Source organism: Buteo buteo, chromosome 18 (assembly GCF_964188355.1).
Source record: "Buteo buteo chromosome 18, bButBut1.hap1.1, whole genome shotgun sequence".
Lineage (NCBI taxonomy): Eukaryota > Metazoa > Chordata > Aves > Accipitriformes > Accipitridae > Buteo > Buteo buteo.
Window position 1 is genome coordinate 11,689,743 of NC_134188.1, and position 15,051 is coordinate 11,704,793.

The window sequence follows — 15,051 nt, forward strand, 5'->3', positions numbered from 1 at the left end:
CCTGACCTTCCCATAGTAGCCCATACACAGGAACAACAGTATTGGGGATCTGTGCTTTCCCACAAATGTCATGTGTCATGGTGCTCGGTCTCGGCAGAGCCTGTTTCCGAAAAGGCAAACGTCTGGCTATTCCTCCTACGAGGAAGGAGACAGCCCTGTAAGCTGTTGCTGGTGTTTACCTTCCCTTGGTGACCTACTCACAGGCACAACAGCACTGGGGATCTGTGCTTTCCCAGAGATGTCATATCTCATGGTGCTCGTTCTCGGCAGAGCCTGTTTCCGAAAAGACATACGACCGGCTCCTTCTCCCACAAGGAATGTGCCAGCCCTGAAAGCGGTTGCTGGTCTTCACCTTCCCTTGGTAGCCCACACACAGGAATAACAGCACTAGGGATCTGTGCTTTCCCAGAGATGTCATATCTCATGGTGCTCGTCCTCGGCAGAGCCTGTTTCCGAAAAGACATACGACTGGCTATTCCTCCTACGAGGAAGGAGACAGCCCTGAAAGCTGTTGCTGGTCTTCACCTTCCCGTGGTAGCCCACACACAGGAACAACAGCACTAGGGATAAGTGCTTTCCCAGAGATGTCATATCTCATGGTGCTCGTTCACGACAGAGCCTGTTTCCGAAAAGACATACGACTGGCTCCTTCTCCCACAAGGAATGTGCCAGCCCTGAAAGCTGTTGCTGGTCCTGACCTTCCCATAGTAGCCCATATACAGGAACAACAGTACTGGGGATCTGTGCTTTCCCACAAAGGTCATTTGTCATGGTGCTCGGTCTCGGCAGAGCCTGTTTCCGAAAAGGCAAACGTCTGGCTATTCCTCCTACGAGGAAGGAGACAGCCCTGTAAGCTGTTGCTGGTGTTTACCTTCCCTTGGTGACCTACTCACAGGCACAACAGCACTGGGGATCTGTGCTTTCCCAGAGATGTCATATCTCATGGTGCTCGTTGTCGGCAGAGCCTGTTTCCGAAAAGGCAAACGTCTGGCTATTCCTCCTACGAGGAAGGAGACAGCCCTGAAAGGTGTTGCTGGTCTTCACCTTCCCGTGGTAGCCCACACACAGGAACAACAGCACTAGGGATAAGTGCTTTCCCAGAGATGTCATATCTCATGGTGCTCGTCCTCGGCAGAGCCTGTTTCCGAAAAGCAAACGTCTGGCTATTCATCCTACGAGGAAGGAGACAGCCCTGAAAGCTGTTGCTGGTCTTCACCTTCCCGTGGTAGCCCACACACAGGAACAACAGCACTAGGGATAAGTGCTTACCCAGAGATGTCATATCTCATGGTGCTCGTTCACGACAGAGCCTGATTCCGAAAAGGCAAACGACTGGCTCCAACTCCCACAATGAATGTGCCAGCCCTGAAAGCTGTTGCTGGTCTTCACCTTCCCTTGGCATCCTACTAACAGGAATAACAGCACTAGGTATCTGTGCTTTCCCAGAGATGTCATATCTCATGGTGCTCGTCCTCGGCAGAGCCTGTTTCCGAAAAGGCAAACGTCTGGCTATTCCTCCTACGAGGAAGGAGACAGCCCTGAAAGCTGTTGCTGGTCTTCACCTTCCCGTGGTAGCCCACACACAGGAACAACAGCACTAGGGATAAGTGCTTTCCCAGAGATGTCATATCTCATGGTGCTCGTTCACGACAGAGCCTGTTTCCGAAAAGACATACGACTGGCTCCTTCTCCCACAAGGAATGTGCCAGCCCTGAAAGCTGTTGCTGGTCCTGACCTTCCCATAGTAGCCCATACACAGGAACAACAGTACTGGGGATCTGTGCTTTCCCACAAATGTCATGTGTCATGGTGCTCGGTCTCGGCAGAGCCTGTTTCCGAAAAGGCAAACGTCTGGCTATTCCTCCTACGAGGAAGGAGACAGCCCTGAAAGCTGTTGCTGGTCTTCACCTTCCCGTGGTAGCCCACACACAGGAACAACAGCACTAGGGATAAGTGCTTTCCCAGAGATGTCATATCTCATGGTGCTCGTTCACGACAGAGCCTGTTTCCGAAAAGACATACGACTGGCTCCTTCTCCCACAAGGAATGTGCCAGCCCTGAAAGCTGTTGCTGGTCCTGACCTTCCCATAGTAGCCCATACACAGGAACAACAGTACTGGGGATCTGTGCTTTCCCACAAATGTCATGTGTCATGGTGCTCGGTCTCGGCAGAGCCTGTTTCCGAAAAGGCAAACGTCTGGCTATTCCTCCTACGAGGAAGGAGACAGCCCTGTAAGCTGTTGCTGGTGTTTACCTTCCCTTGGTGACCTACTCACAGGCACAACAGCACTGGGGATCTGTGCTTTCCCAGAGATGTCATATCTCATGGTGCTCGTTCTCGGCAGAGCCTGTTTCCGAAAAGGCAAACGTCTGGCTATTCCTCCTACGAGGAAGGAGACAGCCCTGAAAGGTGTTGCTGGTCTTCACCTTCCCGTGGTAGCCCACACACAGGAACAACAGCACTAGGGATAAGTGCTTTCCCAGAGATGTCATATCTCATGGTGCTCGTCCTCGGCAGAGCCTGTTTCCGAAAAGGCAAACGTCTGGCTATTCATCCTACGAGGAAGGAGACAGCCCTGAAAGCTGTTGCTGGTCTTCACCTTCCCGTGGTAGCCCACACACAGGAACAACAGCACTAGGGATAAGTGCTTACCCAGAGATGTCATATCTCATGGTGCTCGTTCACGACAGAGCCTGATTCCGAAAAGGCAAACGACTGGCTCCAACTCCCACAAAGAATGTGCCAGCCCTGAAAGCTGTTGCTGGTCTTCACCTTCCCTTGGCATCCTACTAACAGGAATAACAGCACTAGGGATCTGTGCTTTCCCAGAGATGTCATATCTCATGGTGCTCGTTCACGACAGAGCCTGTTTCCGAAAAGACATACGACTGGCTCCTTCTCCCACAAGGAATGTGCCAGCCCTGAAAGCGGTTGCTGGTCTTCACCTTCCCGTGGTAGCCCACACACAGGAATAACAGCACTAGGGATAAGTGCTTTCCCAGAGATGTCATATGTCATGGTGCTCGTTCTCGGCAGAGCCTGTTTCCGAAAAGACATACGACCGGCTCCTTCTCCCACAAGGAATGTGCCAGCCCTGAAAGCGGTTGCTGGTCTTCACCTTCCCTTGGTAGCCACACACAGGAATAACAGCACTAGGGATCTGTGCTTTCCCAGAGATGTCATATCTCATGGTGCTCGTCCTCGGCAGAGCCTGTTTCCGAAAAGGCAAACGTCTGGCTATTCCTCCTACGAGGAAGGAGACAGCCCTGAAAGCTGTTGCTGGTCTTCACCTTCCCGTGGTAGCCCACACACAGGAACAACAGCACTAGGGATAAGTGCTTTCCCAGAGATGTCATATCTCATGGTGCTCGTTCACGACAGAGCCTGTTTCCGAAAAGACATACGACTGGCTCCTTCTCCCACAAGGAATGTGCCAGCCCTGAAAGCTGTTGCTGGTCCTGACCTTCCCATAGTAGCCCATACACAGGAACAACAGTACTGGGGATCTGTGCTTTCCCACAAATGTCATGTGTCATGGTGCTCGGTCTCGGCAGAGCCTGTTTCCGAAAAGGCAAACGTCTGGCTATTCCTCCTACGAGGAAGGAGACAGCCCTGTAAGCTGTTGCTGGTGTTTACCTTCCCTTGGTGACCTACTCACAGGCACAACAACACTGGGGATCTGTGCTTTCCCAGAGATGTCATATCTCATGGTGCTCGTCCTCGGCAGAGCCTGTTTCTGAAAAGGCAAACGACTGGCTCCTTCTCCCACAAGGAATGTGCCAGCCCTGAAAGCTGTTGCTGGTGTTTACCTTCCCTTGGTAGCCCACACACAGGAATAACAGCACTAGGGATCTGTGCTTTCCCAGAGATGTCATATCTCATGGTGCTCGTCCTCGGCAGAGCCTGTTTCCGAAAAGGCAAACGTCTGGCTATTCCTCCTACGAGGAAGGAGACAGCCCTAAAAGCTGTTGCTGGTCTTCACCTTCCCGTGGTAGCCCACACACAGGAACAACAGCACTAGGGATAAGTGCTTTCCCAGAGATGTCATATCTCATGGTGCTTGTTCTCGGCAGAGCCTGTTTCCGAAAAAGCAAACGTCTGGCTATTCCTTTTACGAGGAATGTGCCAGCCCTGAAAGCTGTTGCTGGTGTTTACCTTCCCGTGGCGACATACTCACAATAGCAACAGCACTAGGGATAAGTGCTTTCCCAGAGATGTCATGTCTCATGGTGCTCGGTCTCGGCAGAGCCTGTTTCCGAAAAGGCAAACGACTGGCTCCTTCTCCCACAAGGAATGTGCCAGCCCTGAAAGCGGTTGCTGGTCTTCACCTTCCCTTGGTAGCCCACACACAGGAATAACAGCACTAGGGATAAGTGCTTTCCCAGAGATGTCATATCTCATGGTGCTCGTTCACGACAGAGCCTGTTTCCGAAAAGACATACGACTGGCTCCTTCTCCCACAAGGAATGTGCCAGCCCTGAAAGCGGTTGCTGGTCTTCACCTTCCCTTGGTAGCCCACACACAGGAATAACAGCACTAGGGATCTGTGCTTTCCCAGAGATGTCATATCTCATGGTGCTCGTCCTCGGCAGAGCCTGTTTCCGAAAAGGCAAACGTCTGGCTATTCATCCTACGAGGAATGTGCAAGCCCTGAAAGCTGTTGCTGGTCTTCACCTTCCCGTGGTAGCCCACACACAGGAACAACAGCACTAGGGATAAGTGCTTTCCCAGAGATGTCATATCTCATGGTGCTCGTTCACGACAGAGCCTGTTTCCGAAAAGACATACGACTGGCTCCTTCTCCCACAAGGAATGTGCCAGCCCTGAAAGCTGTTGCTGGTCCTGACCTTCCCATAGTAGCCCATACACAGGAACAACAGTACTGGGGATCTGTGCTTTCCCACAAATGTCATGTGTCATGGTGCTCGGTCTCGGCAGAGCCTGTTTCCGAAAAGGCAAACGTCTGGCTATTCCTCCTACGAGGAAGGAGACAGCCCTGTAAGCTGTTGCTGGTGTTTACCTTCCCTTGGTGACCTACTCACAGGCACAACAGCACTGGGGATCTGTGCTTTCCCAGAGATGTCATATCTCATGGTGCTCGTTCTCGGCAGTGCCTGTTTCCGAAAAGGCAAACGTCTGGCTATTCCTCCTACGAGGAAGGAGACAGCCCTGAAAGGTGTTGCTGGTCTTCACCTTCCCGTGGTAGCCCACACACAGGAACAACAGCACTAGGGATAAGTGCTTTCCCAGAGATGTCATATCTCATGGTGCTCGTTCTCGGCAGAGCCTGTTTCCGAAAAGACATACGACCGGCTCCTTCTCCCACAAGGAATGTGCCAGCCCTGAAAGCGGTTGCTGGTCTTCACCTTCCCTTGGTAGCCCACACACAGGAATAACAGCACTAGGGATAAGTGCTTTCCCAGAGATTTCATATCTCATGGTGCTCGTCCTCGGCAGAGCCTGTTTCCGAAAAGGCAAACGTCTGGCTATTCCTGCTACGAGGAATGTGCAAGCCCTGAAAGCTGTTGCTGGTCTTCACCTTCCCGTGGTAGCCCACACACAGGAACAACAGCACTAGGGATAAGTGCTTTCCCAGAGATGTCATATCTCATGGTGCTCGTTCACGACAGAGCCTGTTTCCGAAAAGACATACGACTGGCTCCTTCTCCCACAAGGAATGTGCCAGCCCTGAAAGCTGTTGCTGGTCCTGACCTTCCCATAGTAGCCCATACACAGGAACAACAGTACTGGGGATCTGTGCTTTCCCACAAATGTCATGTGTCATGGTGCTCGGTCTCGGCAGAGCCTGTTTCCGAAAAGGCAAACGTCTGGCTATTCCTCCTACGAGGAAGGAGACAGCCCTGAAAGCTGTTGCTGGTGTTTACCTTCCCTTGGTGACCTACTCACAGGCACAACAGCACTGGGGATCTGTGCTTTCCCAGAGATGTCATATCTCATGGTGCTCGTTCTCGGCAGAGCCTGTTTCCGAAAAGACATACGACCGGCTCCTTCTCCCACAAGGAATGTGCCAGCCCTGAAAGCGGTTGCTGGTCTTCACCTTCCCTTGGTAGCCCACACACAGGAATAACAGCACTAGGGATCTGTGCTTTCCCAGAGATGTCATATCTCATGGTGCTCGTCCTCGGCAGAGCCTGTTTCCGAAAAGACATACGACTGGCTATTCCTCCTACGAGGAAGGAGACAGCCCTGAAAGCTGTTGCTGGTCTTCACCTTCCCGTGGTAGCCCACACACAGGAACAACAGCACTAGGGATAAGTGCTTACCCAGAGATGTCATATCTCATGGTGCTCGTTCACGACAGAGCCTGTTTCCGAAAAGACATACGACTGGCTCCTTCTCCCACAAGGAATGTGCCAGCCCTGAAAGCTGTTGCTGGTCCTGACCTTCCCATAGTAGCCCATACACAGGAACAACAGTACTGGGGATCTGTGCTTTCCCACAAATGTCATGTGTCATGGTGCTCGGTCTCGGCAGAGCCTGTTTCCGAAAAGGCAAACGTCTGGCTATTCCTCCTACGAGGAAGGAGACAGCCCTGTAAGCTGTTGCTGGTGTTTACCTTCCCTTGGTGACCTACTCACAGGCACAACAACACTGGGGATCTGTGCTTTCCCAGAGATGTCATATCTCATGGTGCTCGTCCTCGGCAGAGCCTGTTTCTGAAAAGGCAAACGACTGGCTCCTTCTCCCACAAGGAATGTGCCAGCCCTGAAAGCTGTTGCTGGTGTTTACCTTCCCTTGGTAGCCCACACACAGGAATAACAGCACTAGGGATCTGTGCTTTCCCAGAGATGTCATATCTCATGGTGCTCGTCCTCGGCAGAGCCTGTTTCCGAAAAGGCAAACGTCTGGCTATTCCTCCTACGAGGAAGGAGACAGCCCTAAAAGCTGTTGCTGGTCTTCACCTTCCCGTGGTAGCCCACACAGAGGAACAACAGCACTAGGGATAAGTGCTTTCCCAGAGATGTCATATCTCATGGTGCTTGTTCTCGGCAGAGCCTGTTTCCGAAAAAGCAAACGTCTGGCTATTCCTTTTACGAGGAATGTGCCAGCCCTGAAAGCTGTTGCTGGTGTTTACCTTCCCGTGGCGACATACTCACAATAGCAACAGCACTAGGGATAAGTGCTTTCCCAGAGATGTCATGTCTCATGGTGCTCGGTCTCGGCAGAGCCTGTTTCCGAAAAGGCAAACGACTGGCTCCTTCTCCCACAAGGAATGTGCCAGCCCTGAAAGCGGTTGCTGGTCTTCACCTTCCCTTGGTAGCCCACACACAGGAATAACAGCACTAGGGATAAGTGCTTTCCCAGAGATGTCATATCTCATGGTGCTCGTTCACGACAGAGCCTGTTTCCGAAAAGACATACGACTGGCTCCTTCTCCCACAAGGAATGTGCCAGCCCTGAAAGCGGTTGCTGGTCTTCACCTTCCCTTGGTAGCCCACACACAGGAATAACAGCACTAGGGATCTGTGCTTTCCCAGAGATGTCATATCTCATGGTGCTCGTCCTCGGCAGAGCCTGTTTCCGAAAAGGCAAACGTCTGGCTATTCATCCTACGAGGAATGTGCAAGCCCTGAAAGCTGTTGCTGGTCTTCACCTTCCCGTGGTAGCCCACACACAGGAACAACAGCACTAGGGATAAGTGCTTTCCCAGAGATGTCATATCTCATGGTGCTCGTTCACGACAGAGCCTGTTTCCGAAAAGACATACGACTGGCTCCTTCTCCCACAAGGAATGTGCCAGCCCTGAAAGCTGTTGCTGGTCCTGACCTTCCCATAGTAGCCCATACACAGGAACAACAGTACTGGGGATCTGTGCTTTCCCACAAATGTCATGTGTCATGGTGCTCGGTCTCGGCAGAGCCTGTTTCCGAAAAGGCAAACGTCTGGCTATTCCTCCTACGAGGAAGGAGACAGCCCTGTAAGCTGTTGCTGGTGTTTACCTTCCCTTGGTGACCTACTCACAGGCACAACAGCACTGGGGATCTGTGCTTTCCCAGAGATGTCATATCTCATGGTGCTCGTTCTCGGCAGTGCCTGTTTCCGAAAAGGCAAACGTCTGGCTATTCCTCCTACGAGGAAGGAGACAGCCCTGAAAGGTGTTGCTGGTCTTCACCTTCCCGTGGTAGCCCACACACAGGAACAACAGCACTAGGGATAAGTGCTTTCCCAGAGATGTCATATCTCATGGTGCTCGTTCTCGGCAGAGCCTGTTTCCGAAAAGACATACGACCGGCTCCTTCTCCCACAAGGAATGTGCCAGCCCTGAAAGCGGTTGCTGGTCTTCACCTTCCCTTGGTAGCCCACACACAGGAATAACAGCACTAGGGATAAGTGCTTTCCCAGAGATTTCATATCTCATGGTGCTCGTCCTCGGCAGAGCCTGTTTCCGAAAAGGCAAACGTCTGGCTATTCCTGCTACGAGGAATGTGCAAGCCCTGAAAGCTGTTGCTGGTCTTCACCTTCCCGTGGTAGCCCACACACAGGAACAACAGCACTAGGGATAAGTGCTTTCCCAGAGATGTCATATCTCATGGTGCTCGTTCACGACAGAGCCTGTTTCCGAAAAGACATACGACTGGCTCCTTCTCCCACAAGGAATGTGCCAGCCCTGAAAGCTGTTGCTGGTCCTGACCTTCCCATAGTAGCCCATACACAGGAACAACAGTACTGGGGATCTGTGCTTTCCCACAAATGTCATGTGTCATGGTGCTCGGTCTCGGCAGAGCCTGTTTCCGAAAAGGCAAACGTCTGGCTATTCCTCCTACGAGGAAGGAGACAGCCCTGAAAGCTGTTGCTGGTGTTTACCTTCCCTTGGTGACCTACTCACAGGCACAACAGCACTGGGGATCTGTGCTTTCCCAGAGATGTCATATCTCATGGTGCTCGTTCTCGGCAGAGCCTGTTTCCGAAAAGACATACGACCGGCTCCTTCTCCCACAAGGAATGTGCCAGCCCTGAAAGCGGTTGCTGGTCTTCACCTTCCCTTGGTAGCCCACACACAGGAATAACAGCACTAGGGATCTGTGCTTTCCCAGAGATGTCATATCTCATGGTGCTCGTCCTCGGCAGAGCCTGTTTCCGAAAAGACATACGACTGGCTATTCCTCCTACGAGGAAGGAGACAGCCCTGAAAGCTGTTGCTGGTCTTCACCTTCCCGTGGTAGCCCACACACAGGAACAACAGCACTAGGGATAAGTGCTTACCCAGAGATGTCATATCTCATGGTGCTCGTTCACGACAGAGCCTGTTTCCGAAAAGACATACGACTGGCTCCTTCTCCCACAAGGAATGTGCCAGCCCTGAAAGCTGTTGCTGGTCCTGACCTTCCCATAGTAGCCCATACACAGGAACAACAGTACTGGGGATCTGTGCTTTCCCACAAATGTCATGTGTCATGGTGCTCGGTCTCGGCAGAGCCTGTTTCCGAAAAGGCAAACGTCTGGCTATTCCTCCTACGAGGAAGGAGACAGCCCTGTAAGCTGTTGCTGGTGTTTACCTTCCCTTGGTGACCTACTCACAGGCACAACAACACTGGGGATCTGTGCTTTCCCAGAGATGTCATATCTCATGGTGCTCGTCCTCGGCAGAGCCTGTTTCTGAAAAGGCAAACGACTGGCTCCTTCTCCCACAAGGAATGTGCCAGCCCTGAAAGCTGTTGCTGGTGTTTACCTTCCCTTGGTAGCCCACACACAGGAATAACAGCACTAGGGATCTGTGCTTTCCCAGAGATGTCATATCTCATGGTGCTCGTCCTCGGCAGAGCCTGTTTCCGAAAAGGCAAACGTCTGGCTATTCCTCCTACGAGGAAGGAGACAGCCCTAAAAGCTGTTGCTGGTCTTCACCTTCCCGTGGTAGCCCACACAGAGGAACAACAGCACTAGGGATAAGTGCTTTCCCAGAGATGTCATATCTCATGGTGCTTGTTCTCGGCAGAGCCTGTTTCCGAAAAAGCAAACGTCTGGCTATTCCTTTTACGAGGAATGTGCCAGCCCTGAAAGCTGTTGCTGGTGTTTACCTTCCCGTGGCGACATACTCACAATAGCAACAGCACTAGGGATAAGTGCTTTCCCACAAATGTCATGTGTCATGGTGCTCGGTCTCGGCAGAGCCTGTTTCCGAAAAGGCAAACGACTGGCTCCTTCTCCCACAAGGAATGTGCCAGCCCTGAAAGCTGTTGCTGGTCTTCACCTTCCCTTGGCATCCTACTCACATGCACAATAGCACTGGGGATCTGTGCTTTCCCAGAGATGTCATATCTCATGGTGCTCGTTCTCGGCAGAGCCTGTTTCCGAAAAGACATACGACCGGCTCCTTCTCCCACAAGGAATGTGCCAGCCCTGAAAGCGGTTGCTGGTCTTCACCTTCCCTTGGTAGCCCACACACAGGAATAACAGCACTAGGGATCTGTGCTTTCCCAGAGATGTCATATCTCATGGTGTTCGTCCTCGGCAGAGCCTGTTTCCGAAAAGGCAAACGTCTGGCTATTCCTCCTACGAGGAAGGAGACAGCCCTGAAAGCTGTTGCTGGTCTTCACCTTCCCGTGGTAGCCCACACACAGGAACAACAGCACTAGGGATAAGTGCTTTCCCAGAGATGTCATATCTCATGGTGCTCGTTCACGACAGAGCCTGTTTCCGAAAAGACATACGACTGGCTCCTTCTCCCACAAGGAATGTGCCAGCCCTGAAAGCTGTTGCTGGTCCTGACCTTCCCATAGTAGCCCATACACAGGAACAACAGTACTGGGGATCTGTGCTTTCCCACAAATGTCATGTGTCATGGTGCTCGGTCTCGGCAGAGCCTGTTTCCGAAAAGGCAAACGTCTGGCTATTCCTCCTACGAGGAAGGAGACAGCCCTGTAAGCTGTTGCTGGTGTTTACCTTCCCTTGGTGACCTACTCACAGGCACAACAGCACTGGGGATCTGTGCTTTCCCAGAGATGTCATATCTCATGGTGCTCGGTCTCGGCAGAGCCTGTTTCCGAAAAGGCAAACGTCTGGCTATTCCTCCTACGAGGAAGGAGACAGCCCTGTAAGCTGTTGCTGGTCTTCACCTTCCCTTGGTGACCTACTCACAGGCACAACAGCACTGGGGATCTGTGCTTTCCCAGAGATGTCATATCTCATGGTGCTCGTTCTCGGCAGAGCCTGTTTCCGAAAAGGCAAACGTCTGGCTATTCCTCCTACGAGGAAGGAGACAGCCCTGAAAGCTGTTGCTGGTCTTCACCTTCCCGTGGTAGCCCACACACAGGAACAACAGCACTAGGGATAAGTGCTTTCCCAGAGATGTCATATCTCATGGTGCTCGTTCACGACAGAGCCTGTTTCCGAAAAGACATACGACTGGCTCCTTCTCCCACAAGGAATGTGCCAGCCCTGAAAGCTGTTGCTGGTCCTGACCTTCCCATAGTAGCCCATACACAGGAACAACAGTACTGGGGATCTGTGCTTTCCCACAAATGTCATGTGTCATGGTGCTCGGTCTCGGCAGAGCCTGTTTCCGAAAAGGCAAACGTCTGGCTATTCCTCCTACGAGGAAGGAGACAGCCCTGTAAGCTGTTGCTGGTGTTTACCTTCCCTTGGTGACCTACTCACAGGCACAACAGCACTGGGGATCTGTGCTTTCCCAGAGATGTCATATCTCATGGTGCTCGTTCTCGGCAGAGCCTGTTTCCGAAAAGACATACGACCGGCTCCTTCTCCCACAAGGAATGTGCCAGCCCTGAAAGCGGTTGCTGGTCTTCACCTTCCCTTGGTAGCCCACACACAGGAATAACAGCACTAGGGATCTGTGCTTTCCCAGAGATGTCATATCTCATGGTGCTCGTCCTCGGCAGAGCCTGTTTCCGAAAAGACATACGACTGGCTATTCCTCCTACGAGGAAGGAGACAGCCCTGAAAGCTGTTGCTGGTCTTCACCTTCCCGTGGTAGCCCACACACAGGAACAACAGCACTAGGGATAAGTGCTTTCCCAGAGATGTCATATCTCATGGTGCTCGTTCACGACAGAGCCTGTTTCCGAAAAGACATACGACTGGCTCCTTCTCCCACAAGGAATGTGCCAGCCCTGAAAGCTGTTGCTGGTCCTGACCTTCCCATAGTAGCCCATATACAGGAACAACAGTACTGGGGATCTGTGCTTTCCCACAAATGTCATTTGTCATGGTGCTCGGTCTCGGCAGAGCCTGTTTCCGAAAAGGCAAACGTCTGGCTATTCCTCCTACGAGGAAGGAGACAGCCCTGAAAGCTGTTGCTGGTCTTCACCTTCCCGTGGTAGCCCACACACAGGAACAACAGCACTAGGGATAAGTGCTTTCCCAGAGATGTCATATCTCATGGTGCTCGTTCACGACAGAGCCTGTTTCCGAAAAGACATACGACTGGCTCCTTCTCCCACAAGGAATGTGCCAGCCCTGAAAGCTGTTGCTGGTCCTGACCTTCCCATAGTAGCCCATACACAGGAACAACAGTACTGGGGATCTGTGCTTTCCCACAAATGTCATGTGTCATGGTGCTCGGTCTCGGCAGAGCCTGTTTCCGAAAAGGCAAACGTCTGGCTATTCCTCCTACGAGGAAGGAGACAGCCCTGTAAGCTGTTGCTGGTGTTTACCTTCCCTTGGTGACCTACTCACAGGCACAACAGCACTGGGGATCTGTGCTTTCCCAGAGATGTCATATCTCATGGTGCTCGTTCTCGGCAGAGCCTGTTTCCGAAAAGGCAAACGTCTGGCTATTCCTCCTACGAGGAAGGAGACAGCCCTGAAAGCTGTTGCTGGTCTTCACCTTCCCGTGGTAGCCCACACACAGGAACAACAGCACTAGGGATAAGTGCTTTCCCAGAGATGTCATATCTCATGGTGCTCGTTCTCGGCAGAGCCTGTTTCCGAAAAGGCAAACGTCTGGCTATTCCTCCTACGAGGAAGGAGACAGCCCTGAAAGGTGTTGCTGGTCTTCACCTTCCCGTGGTAGCCCACACACAGGAACAACAGCACTAGGGATAAGTGCTTTCCCAGAGATGTCATATCTCATGGTGCTCGTCCTCGGCAGAGCCTGTTTCCGAAAAGGCAAACGTCTGGCTATTCATCCTACGAGGAAGGAGACAGCCCTGAAAGCTGTTGCTGGTCTTCACCTTCCCGTGGTAGCCCACACACAGGAACAACAGCACTAGGGATAAGTGCTTACCCAGAGATGTCATATCTCATGGTGCTCGTTCACGACAGAGCCTGATTCCGAAAAGGCAAACGACTGGCTCCAACTCCCACAAAGAATGTGCCAGCCCTGAAAGCTGTTGCTGGTCTTCACCTTCCCTTGGCATCCTACTAACAGGAATAACAGCACTAGGGATCTGTGCTTTCCCAGAGATGTCATATCTCATGGTGCTCGTCCTCGGCAGAGCCTGTTTCCGAAAAGGCAAACGTCTGGCTATTCCTCCTACGAGGAAGGACACAGCCCTGAAAGCTGTTGCTGGTCTTCACCTTCCCGTGGTAGCCCACACACAGGAACAACAGCACTAGGGATAAGTGCTTTCCCAGAGATGTCATATCTCATGGTGCTCGTTCTCGGCAGAGCCTGTTTCCGAAAAGACATACGACCGGCTCCTTCTCCCACAAGGAATGTGCCAGCCCTGAAAGCGGTTGCTGGTCTTCACCTTCCCTTGGTAGCCCACACACAGGAATAACAGCACTAGGGATCTGTGCTTTCCCAGAGATGTCATATCTCATGGTGCTCGTCCTCGGCAGAGCCTGTTTCCGAAAAGGCAAACGTCTGGCTATTCCTCCTACGAGGAAGGAGACAGCCCTGAAAGCTGTTGCTGGTCTTCACCTTCCCGTGGTAGCCCACACACAGGAACAACAGCACTAGGGATAAGTGCTTTCCCAGAGATGTCATATCTCATGGTGCTCGTTCACGACAGAGCCTGTTTCCGAAAAGACATACGACTGGCTCCTTCTCCCACAAGGAATGTGCCAGCCCTGAAAGCTGTTGCTGGTCCTGACCTTCCCATAGTAGCCCATACACAGGAACAACAGTACTGGGGATCTGTGCTTTCCCACAAATGTCATGTGTCATGGTGCTCGGTCTCGGCAGAGCCTGTTTCCGAAAAGGCAAACGTCTGGCTATTCCTCCTACGAGGAAGGAGACAGCCCTGTAAGCTGTTGCTGGTGTTTACCTTCCCTTGGTGACCTACTCACAGGCACAACAGCACTGGGGATCTGTGCTTTCCCAGAGATGTCATATCTCATGGTGCTCGGTCTCGGCAGAGCCTGTTTCCGAAAAGGCAAACGTCTGGCTATTCCTCCTACGAGGAAGGAGACAGCCCTGTAAGCTGTTGCTGGTGTTTACCTTCCCTTGGTGACCTACTCACAGGCACAACAGCACTGGGGATCTGTGCTTTCCCAGAGATGTCATATCTCATGGTGCTCGTTCTCGGCAGAGCCTGTTTCCGAAAAGGCAAACGTCTGGCTATTCCTCCTACGAGGAAGGAGACAGCCCTGAAAGCTGTTGCTGGTCTTCACCTTCCCGTGGTAGCCCACACACAGGAACAACAGCACTAGGGATAAGTGCTTTCCCAGAGATGTCATATCTCATGGTGCTCGTTCACGACAGAGCCTGTTTCCGAAAAGACATACGACTGGCTCCTTCTCCCACAAGGAATGTGCCAGCCCTGAAAGCTGTTGCTGGTCCTGACCTTCCCATAGTAGCCCATACACAGGAACAACAGTACTGGGGATCTGTGCTTTCCCACAAATGTCATGTGTCATGGTGCTCGGTCTCGGCAGAGCCTGTTTCCGAAAAGGCAAACGTCTGGCTATTCCTCCTACGAGGAAGGAGACAGCCCTGTAAGCTGTTGCTGGTGTTTACCTTCCCTTGGTGACCTACTCACAGGCACAACAGCACTGGGGATCTGTGCTTTCCCAGAGATGTCATATCTCATGGTGCTCGTTCTCGGCAGAGCCTGTTTCCGAAAAGACATACGACCGGCTCCTTCTCCCACAAGGAATGTGCCAGCCCTGAAAGCGGTTGCTGGTCT